Here is a 17,257-nt window from a genome sequence, read left to right as displayed (position 1 = left end):
CCACCCCCTTGGTCTTATTGGAGGGGGAGCTGGAAAAATAGGCTAGGGGGAAGTGGTTGGACGTGAGCCTGGGCTCCTTCGCGGCCACAAAGTGGGTCTCCTGAAGGAAGGCAATACGTGTTTTGTAAGAGCGGAGGAGGCAAAGTAATTTGGACCGTTGCTGGGGTTTATTCAGGCCCCTGACATTCAGGGACGTACAGTTAAAGTGAGCGGCAGCCATGAGGGACACAGAGAAAAGAAACCCTAGTTAGCGACGCACCACACCACCCAATGGAATACAATATAGCGAGAAACACACAAAATGTCACGTGCGATAAAACCAAAAAAACAAAAACGAACTGGGCAATTATAAGCCCGATGCAACCACATCGAATTATGAGCCGAGTGACCAGACCAGTGGTCAATGACCTAGTGTCCAAGCCCAAAGGGCAAGGTAGGCAGGCTCTGGCGGGGGAAGCGAAATAGCAAAACGGACGGTAGATAAACAAAACAGAAAAGAACATCGTGTAGTGTAGTAGATAAGCGGCAAAGAGGCTGGATGCGTAGGCACCCCCTCCGTGTCAAAATGTCAGTGTAAACATATTAAAATAAAAGAAAATAGCGTGTGTGCGTGTGTAGGGGAAGAACAAATCGGCCATGGGGCCAGGAGGCTAACGGGGAAGGAGGACCAATCCCACGGTACACGGGAGGTCGGCCAGCCCGGGCGTAGAACCAAGTATCCCGGAGTGGGGACCAGAGAGGCCAGCCCCGAACGGAGAAACTAACTGAGCAGAGCTGGGAGGTGTGCGTGTCTGTGCGTGTGCGATGTGGCATGGGGTGCAGCGAGGCCACCCATATGCAATAGAAGGGGCCGGAGATACCGGTGTATCGAGGACCTAAGGACGAAGGGGGGGGCACAGAGCCAAAATAAAGTAATCAACCCGAAAGAAAATAAAACATATCCAAAACAAAACAGGAACCTTGTACCGTGTGTCGTCCATAGATGGGCCCGGGGCCATGCAAGACAGCAGCGCGTCCATAAAAGTGTCCATGGCCACGGGAAGCTGACCGGAGCCAGCGAGAGAACATCACCTCGACAACACGGTGCAGGAGCCAGAAAAACGACGTGTCGGGAAGGGCGTCACAGCCCCACGGTGAGTAGCTTTCAACGGCGTAGGCCAACAACGCAGCGGCAAAGTCAGGAAGTCGGGAGCTTCTGTCGCTTGGTCCTGCGAGGCTTGGGAAGCCAATCCTGAGCGGGGTTCCGCAGGCGGGCAGGAGCAGAAAGGGCCGACTCCCAATCCGGAACGGGGATAGAAGGCAGCCCCAAGCTCTCCAGAAAGGACGGAACATCCGAGGCCTGGCGAAGAACAAACGTGTCGGCATCCTTCCGGGCAATCAGCGCGAACGGGAAACCCCACTGGTAGGGGATTGAGGCCGCTCGCAAAGCCGTGGTAATCGGTTTCAGGATGCGTCTCGTCTGGAGGGTGGAGGGGGAGAGATCCGGGTAAACGGAGATGACATGGCCGTTCCACGTAGGGTCACCCCCTGCCCGACAGGCACGGAGGATATTCTCCTTCACAGAATAGTAATGTAAGCGGCAAACGACATCTCGGGGGGGGGCACCAGCATCACCCCGCGGCTTGAGGGCCCTATGAGCCCGGTCGAACTCAATCGGAGTGTCCGTAGGGCGTTGCAGAACGCCATTAAAGATGGCCTGCAGGGTCGAGGCGAGGTCAGAGTGGACGATGTCCTCCGGGATCCCGCGTACCCGCAAGTTGTCACGCCGGCCGCGATTATCGAGGTCCTCGAGTTTGCGAGCCATAGCTCGCAACATGTGGGAGTGTTCGGAGACTTGTGAGGAGAGAGTGTCCACGGAATCAGCGAGCTGTGCTGCGTCAGTCTCCACCGTCGCCACGCGGTCGCCAAGTTGTTGCACATCTGCCTTCAGCTCAGTCAGGGCGTCCCGGATGCCCTGGGTGGCTTTTTCAATAAGCGGTACCATGTCCTCTTTCGTAGGGAGACGCCGGAGAGTATCCCGGAGGGTAGAGTAGTCCCTGGAGTCGGCGCCAGAGTCCTCTGGACCGTCGCTGCACGAGCCGGCGGGAGAAGGCGCCATTTTGGTGAAGGAGTCGCCGGAATCATGATCGTGGGTGCCGTGAAAAAAGGACCGGACCGAGGTAAGTGAGGACTTCTCTTTATGCCCCGAGGGTTTCGGGGTGCCGGGGGCTCTGTTGGTCTTGCCCATGGCTGGAGAAATACACGCTATTTAAGCAGAAACACGGAGAGGGGCCGTAGAGCAAAGAGCCTAAGCAGCCATCTTGGTCCGCGGCTAGCCACGCCCCCAGAAAGTAGCATTTTTAACACTACTAAAATATTAATAACATTCAAGATCAAAATACTCTCCAATAAATATGATATTAAACACTGTATGTTCCTAGTTTTTTATCTGAATTAATTGAAAAAAAGAAAGAAGAAAAAAATGGAGGAAGGCGTGGGCACCTCTGGTCTGGTTAAGAAACAATGCCAATAAAGCAATGTCAACCCTTAGTATATAGTATACCCAAGAATAAGATCCCATTGCTGCCACCAGTGTAACAGGAACCGGGGGGGTCTGCCAGTTGTTGCCTCCTTCTCCGCTGTGAAGGCTGGCCGCGGGTTGGGCAGCTGCTCCGTTCTCAGCGCAAATGTGCTGCTCTCGGGGAAAGGGTCTCCCAAAGAACCGTACCACCAGTCAGGATGCAAGAGAACCCACGTTATTTGGTCTGGACATGGTTTGTATAGCCAAGGGGAGGGGTAATTCACATACACAGGAATCAAGAAAGGATTAACAGTATTAACACAAAACACAATGGCAAGGGATAAGACAGACAACATCAGCACCAGACTAATCTCACCACACATCCAACATAACAAATACACAGCAGAGGCAAAGGGATTAGAGAAGTAACACTTAGACTAGATGATTAGTCATTCTTAATACACAAGAGGGTGAAAATACAAAATGCTGCAACTTAACCCTTGCAAGACAATGTAACATTGCAGTCCCAATAATCTTCATAAAATGGTGTTTCACCATTCGTTACATCTGGCATTTACAAAACAACGTTAATTAGACCAAATTACACAGACATACATCCATGGACGCCATGTTCTTTAGCGCATGTGTGACGTTCCATTTGCCTATGATGCGCTAAGATTGAGACCTCCTTTATAGATATGAGGCTGTTTTCCAGCATCTAGCAATAGCCAACTTTGTAGTCAAAAAGAAATTTTTTTTCTAAGTGGATCACTTATTTCATTTGAAATACCAAAGGCATTGGTAAAGCAAACATTGTAAAGCACTCCAGCCCTGTATTCTTGTTCAATGCAATTTAATGGAGTCGATTTTACAGCGTGCAACAGTCGCTTATTGGTGCTAGAAAGTTAGACTTATGTCTCATTTAACCCCGTTAGCTGCTTCCACTTGCGTATACTTCTTGCACGTGCCCAGCAGCACTCCATCTGGAATCAATGGTGAGTAGCAAGAGCCAATCACACACATTCTATGCGATCCCATGTTTGGCTGCTGCCACCCTCACTAATTACGGTAATTTAAAGAGGAGTTCAGCTTCCATTGAGTTCAATAGGAGTACTGCTGAGCATGCGCAGGAAGTCTGTTTCCTGCCTCCAATTCCTGGGTTATTTTCTAACTCTAATAGCTAAAGAATGCCTACATCGGCTGGCTGGCGGGATTCACTTCTGTCACTTCTTGTGGCTACAAAACAATGTATGGCTTTGCTGTTTTACTGCTTTATATATTAAAGGGACGCTGTAGCCATCATATGCACTTTAATGAATATTATAGCAGAGTGGTCCTGTTAAATATTCATGGGGTCCTCCTTGCAAATGCATGGAGGCATTCAGGTTTCCTCACCCCCAGTTCCTTGAAAACCAGACCATTGAGGGTGCAGTGTGATCCAGTTCTGATTCTACTGCTTCTCCTAAGGGTAAATGGCTTTGTTCCCCATACAGGTAAAATAATGCATATTAAAGTACTTACATTTAATAGATATATAACAGCTATTTATTAACTAAATTCCTTAATAAAGTATATCATTTCCCCAAGTTTAATTGTACCACATCTAGATGATGCCGTTAAATTAGGGTCATCTTCCTATAACTCATTGATAATTGATCAGTATGTTTTAGTATGTCAGCACTAGCACCCTACCTATAAACCATCTACTGTCATAGAAAATGTCACATTTACTTATAGGAGCATTGGTAAGATAAAACATTCTGCGGCAATCTATACATAGATTGCTTATAGATTTGTTACTAATTCAAAAACAGTATAAAGTGACTTAAAATTTGTAATTTCACCTGTGGTAGTCAACAAGTGGGTCTATATCAGTAGTAGCAATCTATTCTCCTAAACCCACAACCTGCATCCTTAAAGAAATCTGTTCTCCACACCTTCAAGATCTCCACACCACGGACATCAGACTCATTGAAATCAAGTCATCCTCACCCAAGCAGTACTTCATCTTCTTTCTCATTCCCCCTCTTAAGAAGCAGCACAAGGCAAATCTGTTCTGAATTACATAGACCACTTTAGAATCTCTTTTCCGTAGTTTTTTTGTGTGGCATTATCAAGGAACTTCCTACTTGGTGTCACCTTACCCCCATGGTATGGTGATCAAATGTCGCTTTTCACTGAAGGCACATATAAAATAACGATTTCAATGCAGAACCATAGTGCACGTTTTCCAAAGCTAAATAGAACTTGTCACCCTGCTGTAAAGTGCATGGCTTTTGGTGCAGGTTTTTCCACATGCATGGGATAGGCATAAGGTTAACCCGAAACATAGAAGTTGACAGCAGATTTGGCGGGACATACTAAAACGAATGACAACATGGAATGCCCATAGACTTTAATGGGGAGGAATGCCCATAGACTTTAATGGAAGGGAAAAGAATAATTGATTTTGAAATAAAAGTTTAAATTAAAACACATATCATTTAGATCTTTGGCACACATTCTCCCCTAGCACAGAAACAGGATCTAAAACACAGATTAGGTGGGATTATAGCTGTTTTCTATGGAATAACAGGTGAATGACAGTTTTGAGTGAATGCCCATAGGATATAATGGGAGAAAAATTAAACTTGTTTTTTAGAGAAAACCCTCTGACATATCATATAGATCTTTGGCACACATACTCCCCTAGTACACACACAGGATCTAATGACATTCACCTGTCATTCCATAAAAAACAGCTATAGTGAATGACAGTTTTGAGTAAATGCCCATAGGATATAATGGGAGAAAAATTTAACTTGTTTTATAGAGAAAACCACCTTAAATATCATATAGAACGTTGGCACATATACTCCCCTAGTACACACACGGGATCTAAAACTCATATTACCGTATTTGCCCGATTATAAGACAACCCCCCAAAATCTAAATATTAATTTAGGAAAAAAAACAAAAAGCCTGAATATAAGACTACCCTATAGAAAAAAAAGTTTTACTAGTAAATATTAATGCATGTAAACAATTTTTTCATATCTAATAAAAGCTATGATTGAGAAAAATATATATTTTTTTATTTCCTTTTATTTGCCAACCTGCCCCCCCCAGTTATGCACATCTGCCCCCAGAAATGCCTTATACCCCCTATTTGCCACTCTGCCCCATGATGTGCCTTTTAACCCTCTATATGCCAAAGTGGCATATAGGGGGTTAAAAGGCATATCATGGGGCAGAGTGGCATATAGGGGGTTAAAAGGCATTTCTGGAGGTGTATATATATATATATATATATATATCTGCTAACAGCAATCACACTCCTATCAAGCCAAGGCAGCCAGTACATACTGGAACCTGGGGATGATAGGAGTGTGAGTACAGGCTCCCTATGCCATGCTACCACCACCACCCACCTTACACATCCATGCTATCACACACACACACTCATTCACAAACATTTAAATACTCATTTATTCCATTATTCACACATACTTGCTCAAAAACCCTCCCCCACCCCCTTACCTGAACTGCAGATCTCTCACTCGCAGACTTCTGCAGGGGCCCGGCTGTGCGAGCAACTTCTCTGGCCCCGCCCCCAGAGGAAGGAGGGGGGAGGCAGAGTTATGTGACACTCTACTAGCTTCCTGTTCTCCTGCTGCTAGAAGAAGAGACGCTGCTCGCGACCAAAGCACCGGTAAGCAGCCTGGCAACCTAATCGAGGTCTGATTACAAGACGAACTCGATTATAAGACGAGGGGTATTTTTCAGAGCATTTGCTCTGAAAAAAACCTCGTCTTATAATCAAGCAAATACGGTATGTGGGATTATAGCTGTTTTCTATGGAATGACAGGTGAATGACAGTTTTGCGTGAATGCCCATAGGATATAATGGGAGAAAAATTCAACTTTTTTTTTTTTTTTTTTAGAGAAAACCCTCTGACATATCATAATGATATGTCCACGTTTAATACTATGTCCATGTTTAATGTCATCTCTATGTTTAATGCTATGTCCATGATTAATGCTATGTCCATGTTTAATGTCATCTCTATGTTTAATGCTATGTCCATGATTAATGCTATGTCCATGTTTAATGTTATCTCTATGTTTAATGCTGTGACGGAACCCTCCATCACTGGGACCACTGGAGAGGCCTAACTGCCAGCCTCCTCTCTATTGACTATGCGCCCTGGGTTTGTAAAGACTTTTGTGGCTACCCCCAGCAGTATCATCTCATCACTGGCTGAGGGGATTATCACCAGCAGACAGCCAGGATCTGCAACCAGGTAGTGACTGCCATTGTTTCAGTTTAATGTTGTATAAATCAGTTCCCCCCCCCATTGTATTGTTAATCTCGTTACTGCCCCTGTTGCCTCTGGGAGGCAGATTAAGGGGGGGGGGGGTTGTGTCCCAATATCTTATTTTATGTAAATGTCTGTTTTGATGGATATATCCAGCCCTGTGTGTCCAAAATAAATCAGTCTTCGTTTGGTTTTACCCTACACTGAGTCTCGGCTAGTGACTGGGGAACCGGGGAAAGTGTGTTGTCCCAGGCTAAGGGAGCAATAGACAGCGGAGGTAGTCGGTCAGACTAGCCAGCTCCGTGACAAATGCTATGTCCATGTTTAATGCTATATCCATGCTTAATGCTATGTCCATGTTTAATGATATGTCATTGTGTAATGCGATGTCCATGTTTAATGTTATCTTTATGTGTAATGCTTTGTCCATGTGTATTATTATCTCCATGTTTAACGCCACGTCCATGTGTAATGCTATATCCATTTTTAATGCTATGTCCATGTTTAATGCTCTGTCCATGTGGAAGGCTATGTCCATGTTTAATGCTCTGTCCATGTTAAAAAAAAAAAAATCTGACAAAATTGACATCATGGGCAAAAAGAATTAACTACACCTACTAAAGTATTTGAAGAAATCGAAATCCTAAAAAGGAACTTTGGGGGAAACATCTTCCCTTAAATATTATAATGCATTATTGTTGCTTTTCTTCAGAAACCAAAAGCTTTAGGCTCACTGAACCAGCGTTAATTTCCAAATGTCTACTAGGTTACCAGAAACAGGATTCAGTCAATAAATGATTATGGCATTGCACTTCTTGACCAAGCCAAAGGACTTGTACAGGAAAATATTGTTTTTCAAGGAAAATTGGGAAAAACATCTTGCAACAAGTTTCCAGCAATGAAGACTGTATTGTACAGAATAACAAGCTACTGACCTTTAAGTGAAAGTAAGACTGTATAATTTAAATATGGGGTGGCACATAAAAAACACATACATCTGTGAGCTTGCAACCACACCGTATGGCAGGTTCAAAAAGTTCCTAGGCTTATGAGGGCCCCTCTTGTAAGCTTAAATTCTGAAGGAAGAATACTGGTAGTTCAAACAAAAGGAGGGGGATGATTATATTTAAATACTTAAACAATTCCCTGCAGTACAAGTGAGGGATTAGACCAACACCTATTTAGCTACAGTCATGTGAAAACAAAAATATGTCCTCTTTAATTCTATGGTTTTAGATATCAGGGCATAATGACAGTAATCTCTTACTTAGAGGTAAACGCAACCTCAAATGAACAACAACACAATAATATTACATTGTGTCATGATTTATTCAAAAATAAAGCCAAAATGGAGAAGCAATGTGTGAAAAACTAAATGCTAGATGCTAAGTAGCAAATGTGATGCTAATCAAATGTCCTTGATTAATTGATCATGAGCAAGTGTTTATAAAGTGAACCTTTTTTTTGGCAGATCTGATGTAACTTAGAAATTAGAAAATCCTCCTGTCAGGCCATACATTGAAGGATGTACAAGAGGGGTATCCAGCACCCAAAGCAGCCAAAGGGTGGCAACAGTGACAACCAGAATTGCAGCAAGAGTGGAAGGACGCTGTCACACCAATGGCAGTATCTTTTGTACAATCCTGTGACGATGTACGCCCAATCATTTACATGAACTAACGTTTGTTTTGGGATTCTGATGTATGAACACTTTAACAGACCTTATCGAAAAATATAACTAAGACATTGTAAACTATAAGCCTCACAAATTCTAACGATATTGGAGTATTTAGTACAGCAAAACATTAAAGCTAACATGCAATTTGTTCCTCTGTGATGGTATATTCTGGAACCCTTTTAATTGTATAAGTGAAATTTCAATTCTAAGATATTATGTAAAAGAATGCAACATATCAAATAATCTCTTGTGCAATAGAATAGACCTTTTTCTTTGGACCAATTTAAACTTACATTTCCCTTAGTGCAGAGAATTACATCACATGCCGTTTCCAGTATCTTAAGTTCTATTAAGGTTTGGGGACCGGGGCATTTTTATTTTTGTAACGGTTATAAGTTGCACCTGCAACCTGTAGCTTTCCTATCAACTGCTCGCAAAAATATATTTCTTTCCCCAGGTAACTAGAGTTAATAAATAATAGTTCCTTTTTTATTGTATATTACACTTGAAGTATAACATTGCATAGCCTATATTGGTGTTAATACAGGTATTTTATTTTTGTATCTCTCATGTGGTACATAGTTGGAATTAAAATTAATACTACTAAAATAGACTGTCCCAAACATGACATGTCGGAATGGAAATGTAGGTGTATTTTGACTTTTATGAAATGTTTTATGCATCTTGCTATAAACTTGTGCACCGAAAAATGCGCACTTGCAAAATGTTTTAACCATTTTGTTTTTCTAGATGGTTATCTAGCTGGAGTGTCAATATTTTGTTATTTGCCGCAGTGTTGCCCGCGATCGCCCAATACATATACAGCATGTGAAAAGTCATGTCCTCAAAGCAGCTGGCTCCTGAGATCTTCTTTGAAAGCAAATGTGTTGGTACTGGCCGTTTTTTGTAGTTATTCAGATACATGTGACAATTGAGTTGGATACATCAAAATAAATGGGGAAAATAAACTGCACATTTTAAAATATAATTTACATATAAGTCATACAAAGCAAACATAATACCTGCAGCTTGGACAAGGTGTAACAAAGAAACATAGAATCTAACAGCAAATAAGAACCATTCAGCCCATCTAGTCTGCTTATTTTTTCCTGATGCAAGGACTTACACATTAATCACTCCTTGGCCATGCCTTAGCTTTATGTCTACCCAATGCATGTTTAAATGCCCTCACTGTATTAGCCTCTACCACTTCTGATGGGAGGCTGTTAAATGCATGCACCACCCTTTCGGTAAAGTATAAAAGTAAAAAAAAACTGACGCTCTACTAAAAATGTTAATTTAAGAGAGGCATCATTTTTAACAGAAAATCAACAGTACGGTCACTTATGGTATAGGGTAGCCCAGCAGAAACAACTTTAATGGCATGATAGGGAAGCGCACACCTCAACTATTTAAGTAGTAGGGCACCATATGCATGTGCATATTACTGGCAGTCACAATTTTCAATTGATGGTCCGTTGCTAAAAAGACTACAACAGTACCTAAGGTTGATTTAAAAAAAAATGCTTTCCCTATTTTTTCATCTCATGTAATATCTTCTAGCGAAGATATTAACGTGTCATTTGAAAAATGTGTATATTAAATGTATTGATTGTCTACATGTCATGTGTACCCATGACTAGAGCGGTAATTTAGTAATTAGCAAATCCACTTAGTAAGTCTGTTTTAGTAACATGTCTGCATGACACACCAATAGTATAAAAGAAAGACCAACAAAAGGTCACTCACAATAGTGCTGAAGATTTGTGTCTGTTTCTCATTCCCCTCTCATAGCAGCTTGTGAAAAAGGTAGTAAATGGTTGCACTCACGGGATCCAATGCACATAAAATTATGTGCAAGGTGCGCTCAGGGAGGGGGGTAAAAGGAAGCCCACGGTGTCCAGGATCTCTTTTCCAAATGTCATGGAATTTCAGGTCCAATCCCCCGAACGCTGTGATACAGTGTGGCAACTTCTTCCAGCCAGGGAGCGGGAAAACCACCCCCAGAGAATAAACAACTGCTGCTTATATTTAAAAATATTATTATGGGAATATGCCTTTAAAATAAAATTATTTAAATTTTAAAAAAAGTACTTTAAGATATATAAAATATAAATCTGTAAAAGTCAAACGATTAAGTGAAATAAAAAGTCTTTCCTCAACGTGTTTCGGCTTTAATGACTTCCTCAGGAAAAAAGTATTTGATCGCTTCTTCCACTCTTTTTATGTGTGTTAATTCGTTGTATTTTCTTCCATATACGCTAGATGGCGGTGTAACGTTGCTTCCCAGAACATGAGGACGTGTTGTACGCACATGAACACTAGGTGGCGCTGTTACGTCATTCCACAATACGTGAGGACGTATTGGAGGCTGGATGTGCGTACTGCCGTCATTCTGTTTATACGCGTCCCCATAGAAACGGCTTCTCCTCTGTACGGCTGTCTCTTTTCTTGGTGTTGCATCGGCTCCTAGTGTCCTGCTGTGCTTTGAAGTGCAGATGTTAAGCAATGACATTTGAAGACGGATTAACATGAAGGTAGTATAAACGCTATACGATGTAAACGTTTAAGGATGTGATTGCATGAATGAGAAAACATTAAATGTGGATATATGAACTATAACTAAACATACTATGGGTTTTGTTTATACATAAATGTCTATATGAATCCACGGAAAAGAGAGCAATAAGGGTGGAAAAGTGCCAAACAATAATACAAAATACGAAATATTGGAATTGTGTATAGTAAAAAGTAATATTGAAGAACCCATGAATGAATAAGTAGTCTGTGTCTATTTATTTCAAATAGGTGGAAGGATCCCTTAGGTGAAAGCTTGAATATCCAAGTTTATGTTCAAGCCTCCTTTTTATATGTTCCTAATTTAAAGATCCACTTAGTTTCCTTTCTTGAAATGTTTTCTGCACTATTCCCTCCTCTCCAATTTGGGGGTACAATGTCTATTCCCATGATTCAAAATTGATTAATTGAGAAAACAGGACATGAATTACAGTATCGCGGGACACCGTGTTTAATGCTTGAATTCATAATGTTCCCAAGATGTTCCTAAATTCTTCCTTTAAGTGGTCTGATTGTTCTTCCCCTATACTGTGCACCACATGGACATTGTAATAAATAAATTACAGATTTGGTGGTGCAGGTGATGAATTTCTTAATTTCATATGTAGTCCCTGTCCTATTACTGATAAAACTGTTTGTTTTCCTTGGTAGGTAGGTGCACATCTTGCACCTACCGCATGGGAAAAAACCAATGGGTTTCTTGCCCAGAAAGGTATTAAAATTAATTTGTGTTTTCTTTGTTGGGAGGAAAATGTTTTTCAAATTATTTGTTTTTTTTTGTATATGATTTGAGGTTTTTCCAGTAAGAGGGGACCTAAAATGTCATCGCTCTTCAGGACATGCCAGTGTTTCCGCAATATCTTTTTAATGTGGTGAGCCTTAGTATTACCGTATTTGCTCGATTATAAGACGACCCTGATTATAAGACGACCCCCCAAAATCTGAATATTAACTTAGGAAAAAAAGAAAAAGCCTGAATATAAGACGACCCCAAAGGAAAAAAGTTTTACCAGTAAATGTTAATTCATGTAAACTATTTTTTTTAATAAAAGCTATGATTGAGAAAAATATTTTTTTTGTTTTTATTTCTTGTATTTTCCAACCTGTCCCCCAGTTACGCACATCTGCCCCCAGGCTTGCCACTCCAATATGGCACTGTGGCCCATGATATGCCTTTAAACCCTCTATATGCCACTGTGCCCCATGGTATGCCTTTTGACCCCCTATGTGCCACTCTGCCTCCAGAAATGCCTTATACCCCTATATCCCATTCTGGCATTTAGGGGGTTAAAATGCATATTATGGGGCAGAGTGGCATATAGGGAGGTATAAGGCATTTCAGGAGGCAGAGTGGCATTTAGGGAGTTAAAAGGCATTGTACAGAGCACTCTGCCTCCAGAAATGCCTTATACCCCTATATGTCACTCTGGCATTTAGGGGGTTAAAAGGCATATTATGAGGCAGAGTGGCATATAAGGAGGTATAAGGCATTTCAGGAGGCAGAGTGCTCTATTAAATGCCCCCTTAACGCCACTCCAGAAATGCCCTATGCCCCCATTTAACACACACACACACCCTATACCCCCATCCAGTGTCCCAAAAAGGGACACTGGATCACCCGATGTCCTCTGAAACCTCCCAAACCCTCTGTACAGACTGAACAGTCTACGTCACAAGCACAGAGCTCTCCTAAAAGGGGAAGTAGCTTTATTCCCCAGGACAGTGAACCCATGGAGTATATACCACCCCTGGTGATTCCTAATGCTTCTCAAACTGTAGTGGATGTCCAGCTGATGACTGTTCTGTGATGGAATGCAGCTTCTGTGATTCTACAGTCTGTGGCAGTGTGGGTTTCTCCCATATGGATGAACTTCCTATTGCTTTCTGTTCAGCCATGATTGCAAGTCCTATCACTCTTACCTCAGCAAAGTGTGATACACCAGAGACTACCATAGCCCCTAATATCTCCTCTGGACTATCATCAATATATCTCTTCCACAGCACCAGGTCTGCTTCAAATGGATTGTTGTACCATATCTGTTCTGCTTCCCATTCAGCTACGAAAAGGTTGGCGTAACTCGGCACGAACCTGGCACCCATGGCTGTCCCACAAAGATGACGGTAAAACTGGTCGATACATTCCAAAATGAAATCCTTCCGATGTGTTGCATGTTATCTCCATGTTTAATGCTATCTCAATGAGTAGTGTTATGTCCATGTTTAATGCTATGTCCATGTTTAATGTTATCTCTATGTGTAATGCTATGTCCATGTTTAATGTTATCTCTATGTGTAATGATATCACCATTAGGGCTGCAACTAATGATTATTTTCATAATCGATTAGTTGGCTGATTATTTTTTCGATTAATTGATTAATCGGATAAAAAAAATCAATATGCAAATTTTTCATGTATTTAAAATAAAAACGTATAATTTACTTTAAGATGTGTCATTAACACTTTTTTTTCTCTTTATCACAATGGCATTTCTCTATTTGCCTTCTTATTTTACTGATATAATAATGAAAGCTATATTCTAAAGGTACAGGAACCCAAAACACATTTTTTCTCAAACAAAGTTTTACCAAAATACCAAAAAAAGTTTTACTAGTAAATATTCATTCATGTAAACTATATTTTCATATTTAATAAAAACTATGTCTGAGAAAAATGCCTCTTGTTTATATTTTCTTTTATTTGCCAACCTGCCCCCAGATATGCACATCTCACCCCCAGCTTGCCACTTGCCAGAAATGCCTTATACCCTCCTATATGCCACTCTGCCTCCCTGATATCCCTTACACCTCCTATATGCTACTCTGTCCCCTGATATGCCTTTTACCCCGATATGCCTTATACCCCCTATATGCCACTGTGACCCCCTGATATGCCTTATAGCCCCTATATGCCACTGTGTCCTCTCTGATATGCCTTATAGCCCCTTATATGCCACTGTGCCCCCCTGATATGCCTTATAGCCCCCTATATGCCACTGATATGCCACTTTGTCTCCTGATATGCCTTATACCCCCCCTATATGCCATGTTTAATGTTATCTCTATGTGAAATGTGTGACAGTGTAAACCCCAGGGAGATGCTTAGTGTGGCATTTGGGTACAGGTGCTATCCAGATCGTAAATATGGGTCCCTGGGGTGGAGCAATTGGAGAGCAGGGTGGGCCAATGCTCCGTTTTCCTATGCTGTGGAAATTCCATGCTGGGTTTTCCAGGAGGCAAGAAATCTGCAGGATCTGGTCCGGGATTCCTATGGGGCCGGCGTCAGGCACAGGTGCTGGACATTAAAAACCCCTGGAGCCTGATACTCAGAGAGACTGTTGGGGGAAGAGGAAGTTCCCTATGGTCCCAGGGAAAGGAGAGGCCCTGAAGAGGACAATCCCTGAGCAAAGTGAGGCAATACCTGCCTGGACATTTTGTGTGTTGTCTGGGGGAGGTTTTCCAGAGCCTGGCGTAGCTGGGTCTGGCTGGGAGCTTGAGGTAGTGGGTGATTAGGCTGGTCGGTCTGGACCAGCATAGTTCAGTTAGAGAGGGCTCCAATTGGAACTAGGTTTTCTTTTGCAGGTTTCACAGATACGTAATACTTTTATCCAGCAAAAAGAAACTTCACGTCCGGGTCATCAATAAGTCGTCACAAACACATCAAGGCCATCCTCCATAAGCGTATGTATTTCAGCCAGCAATACACAAGGGCACATACCATGCAAGAGTCAAAGAGTGGTTTTTGGGGTTTAAGCGGTTAAAATAAAGCGGAAAAAAAAACGAAAAAAAAGAAAATAAAGCGCTGTTTTGTTCAAAGCTGCTGTTCCTGGCTCTGATTGCCCTAGAGGACTTAGGTGCTTAGGACCCCTAAAAGTGACATGTATGGCCCTCATGCTATAGGGTTTGTCACATATGGTGGAGGATGCGGGCAAAGCACTGCTATGGTCTGTGGGCTGAAAGCAGGAACCGAAAAATAAAAATAATAAAAAAAAATAAAGCGCTGTTTTGTTCAAAGCTGCTGTTCCTGGCTCTGATTGCCCTAGAGGACTTAGGTGCTTAGGACCCCTAAAAGTGACATGTATGGCCCTCATGCTATAGGGTTTGTCACATATGGTGGAGAATTCAGGCAAAGCACTGCTATGGTCTGTGGAACGAAAGCAGGAACCAAAAAAAAAAAAAGAATTTCGCTTTATTTTAACCGCTTAAACCCCCCAAAAACACTGTTTGACTGTTGCATGGTATGTACCCTTGTGTATTGCTGGCTGAAATACATATGCTTATGGAGGATGACCTTGATGTGTTTGTGACGAATTATTGATGATCCGGACGTGAAGTTTCTTTTTGCTGGATAAAAGTATTGCATATCTGTGAAACCTGCAAAAGAAAACCTAGCTCCCAATTGGAGCCCTCTCTAACTGAACTATACTGGTCCAGACTGACCAGCCTAATCACCCACTACCTCAACCTCCCAGCCAGACCCAGCTACGCCAGGCTCTGGAAAACCTCCCCCAGACAACACACAAAACGTCCAGGCAGGTATTGCCTCACTTGGTGAAAGGTTGTGAAAAACCAGTCTCGGACCGTATATTAAGTGCTTAAGAATGAATAAATAGATAAATCAAGGGGGATACTGCCCTTAGTGTCTGGACCGATTACACAGCTGCGACCTTGTAACACACTCTCCAGGTGCAGAAAATTCGCAAAACAATCCAACCAGGTGCGCTCGTGTTAACCGATGGAATAAAATGATATAGAGAAAAAATAATAGTGTAGACGTATAGTCAGTCAATTAAACGGATAAAAATACTGTAGGCACTCACAAGTGTACGTGATGCTTCAAAGTGAAAAAATCCTCTATGGACCCGTCTGTCCACTTGAATATGCGGACAAAACACAATATCAAACAAACATGGGATGGTATCTTTCAGGAAGGGAGTCCCATAAGGTGGTGGATGCACTTACTCTTATGTAGAGAGTGTCCAGCGTTGGATTCTCCAGAGGGTAGTTCCTGATTAATTCCTCCTTTGCGTATGTCTGCAGTCTCGTGTTGGTCCCAGAGAATATGGTGTTGGTATCAGGATTTACCGTAAGTAGGTGGCCAACCAAGTAGTTAATTAACGAAAAAATTTATTTGAGGGCAAAGCCTTATACAGATAAGTACCAAATGGACTACAAGTACATGATTTAAAAATAAATAAATAAATATCGCCACAATAAATAGATAAATATTAAAAATCAGTCCGTTGAGTCCAAAGATAAAAAATAAATAAAAGTTAAAAACCAGTAATCAGGAATGGTGAAAATACTGGAATAAAAAAGTCCTCTCTCTACGCGTTTCGCCTTCTGGGGCTTCCTCAGGAGTGATGTTTCTGTATCTTTCGTCGTCTTTTTATTCATGGTTGGCGCCATCTTTTTTGTGTTCCTCCTCCTCCGGTGGCGACCCCTCCTCCGTGCGTCATGACGTCCGACGGTATTCTTCTCCCACGTGTGTATCGTTGCGTATGTCGTCGCTGGAACCTGCATCTTTTCTTTCCATAGCAACGGAGTTGCGTTCCGGTACCGATTCTCCGATCTTCCAACACTCGTTTAGGATATGGTTTTGATATAAATAAAGAGAATTGACAATGTATAAAAAATGCTTCGTTTGTAGTTTACTCTGTGGGGAACGGATAGCGGTCGCCCTGGATAGAATACAGAGGGGGTGAACTTTACTTACGGATATAGGCACATAGCTACACATGTACATCTATGTACTTTTATTAAGAGATATGTGCCTATATCCGTAAGTAAAGTTCACCCCCTCTGTATTCTATCCAGGGCGACCGCTATCCGTTCCCCACAGAGTAAACTACAAACGAAGCATTTTTTATACATTGTCAATTCTCTTTATTTATATCAAAACCATATCCTAAACGAGTGTTGGAAGATCGGAGAATCGGTACCGGAACGCAACTCCGTTGCTATGGAAAGAAAAGATGCAGGTTCCAGCGACGACATACGCAACGATACACACGTGGGAGAAGAATACCGTCGGACGTCATGACGCACGGAGGAGGGGTCGCCACCGGAGGAGGAGGAACACAAAAAAGATGGCGCCAACCATGAATAAAAAGACGACGAAAGATACAGAAACATCACTCCTGAGGAAGCCCCAGAAGGCGAAACGCGTAGAGAGAGGACTTTTTTATTCCAGTATTTTCACCATTC

Source organism: Spea bombifrons, chromosome 4, assembly GCF_027358695.1.
Source record: "Spea bombifrons isolate aSpeBom1 chromosome 4, aSpeBom1.2.pri, whole genome shotgun sequence".
Classification (NCBI taxonomy): Eukaryota; Metazoa; Chordata; class Amphibia; order Anura; family Pelobatidae; genus Spea; species Spea bombifrons.
The sequence above is the reverse complement of the archived record's forward strand: the minus strand, read 5'-3'. Positions refer to the sequence as shown.